Here is a 5132-nt window from a genome sequence, read left to right as displayed (position 1 = left end):
TATCACATTTACTTCACAGGCTCTGAGGTCTTCCACAGGTTCCTTCCTTTCCATCTGCCTCTCATTATCATATCACACTGCGATGGCTACATGACTCAGCAAACCATATTTCAGCAACCTCGGTTTGAGGCGTCAATCCCTCCTTTCTATCTCGTCTCCGCACAAACCAGTAACCACGGTTGTATCAGCAGTTGTTCCATTTAACTCTGTTCTGATGATAAGATCAGAATCTTATGATTAGAGTCGATAACGATGTCATTCATTGTGACAGAGTAATGGTCCATCAGAGTCGCACTTTGGTTCTTATTGTCTGTTTCACACATTGTCCTCATCCTGGAAAAACTCCAGGTCTTAGAGCAAACTTTTGAAAGATTCAGTATCCTCTTCACAATGTCTGGCAAGATCCCACTTATAGTTGGTGGGTAGATTCATATAAGATAACCATATGATTTCTGAAGGCCCGAATGGTACTGATTTGCTTCAGAGAATTTCATTGAACTTTTTGGCTCTTCATTATATCCTATTTGACTCAGTTCGGCGCTGCACTAGACCAATAATTAGCTAAGGATGGATTCTTAAATTCCCTGTACGATGTGCATTGTTATGGTGTTGGTAACAATCTCGTCACTATATTACCCTCGAGGAAACTAGGCAGAAATTCTAAGCGACGTCTTAGTAGCGAACTAGCTAGAAAAGAGTGATGAAACTGTACAGTGTAAGCCTTTAGGTGACATGCATTTCCATTTTGCGTAAAAAAATGGGAATTTCCACACCGAGAGGAAATGCATGTAGTCAAAAGATTCGCCTTCTTGTGATTTCGTTCGACTGTTAGTAGTTGTATGCTGTTCTTCCTCATACCTGTGTGAGGTACGAAAACATTCCATCCATGAATTATTTCCGGCCTAGCATGTGCTCTTTCACATGCATAATTTTCTGAAATGTGCACAGCTATGTGCACCAGTTGTGTGACCGTCATCTAGAAATATCCGTAATCTTTAGTCAAAGTCTCATTCCTATGGTGTTGTCATTGATTTATTCCTTCTTGGTTCTGTTTAAACATGAGAAGCAATTGTACTTCCACATTTTACACTTCTGATATCGGACAGGTACTGTCTGATCCCTATGTACATTTCAGTCCTGCTTTACTATCTTATGCTTACTGATCTTCAGTTGTTCTGTGACCCACATATCCTATATCTAATCTCAACGAGCGTCTGGTTAACTCGCTCCGTTACCTCATTTATGTGTTTTTTTAAGCTCTCTACATGGTTCCCGTGCTCCTCGTGCCGGTGTTCTACATTGCTAATCTTCTGCATTATAGATGTTTGGTCCAGTTGGATCTTAATTTCGACCAAATGCACGTCCTGCCTATTCAACGCCTCTGTTGACTCTCCCTAGTTTCTTTTGTGTCTTCACTCTGCTTACCTAACTTCTCTTTTGTTTCTCGTTTCAGCTCTTTTGTTTCTCGTCTCATCTCTCGTATCTAGGCTCATTTTTTGCCATAAAACTCGAATAAGATATCAGTTTTATCCTGCTCTCCACGTGGTTCTGACTATGACGACTATGACGTGCTGTGATAGCTCCGTTGAGCCTATCCAGGTACAGTGAAATTTGATCTGGTGCTGCCTTCTCCCTCGAAAATTCTATCAGTCACGATCACGTCTACATTTTGCAGCATTACCTCGCTCTCATTCACGTCTTCATTCTTATAATTTCCCACAATTTACTCTCTATTTTCTAAAGTAAGAGCACCCTCTCACTCGTATCTCTATGCTGTTCAGAACATGTTTGCTCTCACTACCCTATACCAAGCGATCCTTTCTAACTCCGTTGTTGCTCCGCTCCGATTCCTCATCCTTATTCATTGGTAGTTTAGCACAAGAAAGCAATTTTGTCCTCACAAGCCCAACCAACAGACGACGTATCAGCACTGTATCACAAAGAAATCAACACTAATGCCCTTCCAAAAGTTTTCCATGCCGGCAAACCACACTGTAATCACAACAAGACAAGGAAAACGCAAGACACAATATGAGGAAAATGTGCTGAAAGAAATAAACATAGGTTTAAGTAAGTGCTTTCGCAATTTTATTTTAGCTATCGAAGACATTACTTTGAACAGACTTCTTGTCATTGAAAATCCCACAGTAGCTAGATCAATGACAGCTTATTCATTTTGTGTACGACATTGGTTCAAATGGCTCTGAGCACTATGGGACTTAACTTCTGAGGTCATCAGTCCCCTAGAACTTAGAACTACTTAAACCTAACTAACCTAAGGACATCACACACATCCATGTCCGAGGCAGGATTCGAACCTGCGACCGTAACGGTCGCGCGGTTCCAGACTGTAGCGCCAAGAACCGCTCCGCCACTCCAGTCGGCTGTACAACATTCCCTGTCATTATTAGAAAACTTGAATCAAGCGAATACTAGACAGTGCTCCTGTTAGAGGGCAAAAATGGCGAATGTGTTCCTGTTTTAAAGACACTGAAAGGAAGGGAACCAGATGCATCAGCCCTCATTGTTCCTTCCTCATCAAAATTTTGGCACGCAAAGATATTTGCACTCTTAGCACACAACATTCTGAACCCTTTTACCCAGAGCCTTAGTGAAGCCTTCATACTCAGCATACTCACATACTCAGCATACTCGCTGCCACTGTCTACATATGTGTCTCTCCAACTGTCTCCTTTTCTCTCATTGGCACTTCTTCCTGTCTGACTCTCCCAATGTCACTGTCTTCATCCCTTTATCTCTCTCTCTCTCTCTCCCTTACCACCATTTTCATCTCTGTTACTTTCACTGTCTCTGTGTTGCAGTGCCATTGTCTTTGTCCTATTCTTTTTCTCTCCCATTGTCACTGTCTCATTTTTTCTCGCTTACAGTCTGCTGTCTTTCTCTTGAACCACCAGTGCCTCCTCTCCACACATATCCTTGGTTATAGTTTTCTCGTGGTTTTGACCCCTCGATCAAGAAACTTTAATGCATGGGTGTATAAGATGGGGAAAATTGACAAAATTTATTCGTGTTTAAGTGGTATGATCTGGCGAGTTTTAGACCTCCCCCCCCCCCCCCCCCCCCCCAGTCTCCTCTCCAGTCTCCTCCCAGTCTCCATTCACCTCTCTCATTTACATTGTCTCTTCTCTCTTTCCTTTTCCTCAGACCTATACTACCTCATTCCATGTCTCTTCCTTTTTACTGCCACTGTGTCTTACTGGCCATCAGTATCTCTCTTTGGCTCCCACTGCTATTGTTTTCATTCATCTTTTTCTGTTTCACTGCCACTTTCTGTCAACCATTGTCATTGCCTCCCCCCCCTCTCTCTCTTGCACTCTCCCTCCCTCACTCCTTTCCTCTGTCTATCTCTTTCTCTCCGTTCCTTCCCCCCTCTTCTCCCTCCCTCTTCCACCATTACTTTCTCCAATCTCTTTCTCTCCCACTGGCACTTTCTCCTCTCTCTTTCTCTCCCTCTGACACTCTCTGCTACAGTCGTTCGGCACAAAAAGCACAAATATGTTTGCATGCCAAAACTTTTGGTGAAGAAGGCAGAATGAGGATTGAGGCAGCTGGTTTTCTGTCAGAGTCTTCCAAAGACTAGCACATTCACCTTTTTTTTAGTGCTCCAACATGAGCATTTTTCATCTGATTCCTGTCTTTTCTCTGTTACAGCAGGGTGTGCTGCTTATGTAAAACAAATACTGCAGTTCAGTAAAATTTTGACAGTTTATTTATGTACTTTGACATATTTACATATATTGACATGTATAAACAACAAATAAGTACTCACAATATTAGCTTGACAAAAAATTGTTTACCATCCAATACCAGTTCACTTGACATTACTTTACAGAAAGATGCACAACATTTTTAGGCTGCAGTATACCAAAAATGGTGGGATTTGAAATGCGATTTACGAAGAATTTCGTATGACAAATTTCTGTAAGGCCCTTACATCTACACCCTTACTTCGCAAGCCACCTACGGTGTGTGGCGTCCATACGCCGCCAGATGTGCCGTCGGATGATTCCTAGGTCAAGACAGCCTGTATAGACGTGAAATGCCCATTATAGAGAGAGAGCGAAACAGTGTCGACTAAAGCATAATTTGGTGATCTCAGAACCGTTACAATGACCCCAGAACCCTTGCCATGTTTTCACTACATCAGTTAAAACTGCATTTACGCCTCAGACAGGATATTACAAGGGCAGTGCACAAGTATGGTAACTCTTAATCTCTGACTATCGATGACGGATACTGGTATCGAAAAAAAGTTTCATGTCTCCCCAAGAGAAGAATCTTACCAATATATGGTAAAAATTTCGACAATGCGCCACAAGTATAAATTATAGAATTGGGCATCCCCACAACTGCTACTTATGGAACCCAAATATAATTGTTTTTCTAGGTTTTCTCAGGAACTACCCACGAACAAATGGTGCTTTTATAAGTCGGCTAAGGCCCATCCTAGACTACACCTAATGCAAAAGAACCAACTGATTTGTTCAATTTGCCTAGGCTAGAGAAAGTGTGCAATGTTTAAATTTTGACCCTGCACTGCAGGACAGCTACAGTGAGCCCGTTATTCCGATGGATATATGAACTATCGCTAAGTGAAGGGCTATCCAGAACACTTAACTCCTGACCTCTGAGATCAATACAACAATAATTATTAACCCCTTAATAACGGAATTTTCGCAAGCGACTTTTTGGAACACTATCGTGCACGGACCACGACGAAGTTTATTATTAGATAATTCCTGGAAAATGAATCCAAAGCAAAGTCGACCTCATTTTTTAAGAGGCTCACTTGAACTGATGAGCCTACCGGTCGTTTTTATAATGTGTTTTGGCTGGAGTGACAGACAGATCGCTGCGCATGAACTCAGACATGGAATTGAATTTATCATGCGACGGATCTCATAATAAGAAAAGAAAGTCACTCTTAAATACATTCTTACATAATCATGAAGGATTAATAGTCTGATCCACTAAATTGATGAGAGAGAGAGACAGAGAGAGAAGATTCTGCCCCATCGTTCTCCCCTATTTCTCGATAATACAAAACGAGTTGCCCTTCTTTGGACTTTTGCTATATCCCCCGTCATTCCGTCAATCCTATCTGATTCCAC

The sequence above is a fragment of the Schistocerca gregaria genome, chromosome 4 (genome assembly GCF_023897955.1).
Source record: "Schistocerca gregaria isolate iqSchGreg1 chromosome 4, iqSchGreg1.2, whole genome shotgun sequence".
Lineage (NCBI taxonomy): Eukaryota > Metazoa > Arthropoda > Insecta > Orthoptera > Acrididae > Schistocerca > Schistocerca gregaria.
This window is presented reverse-complemented; position numbering follows the sequence as displayed.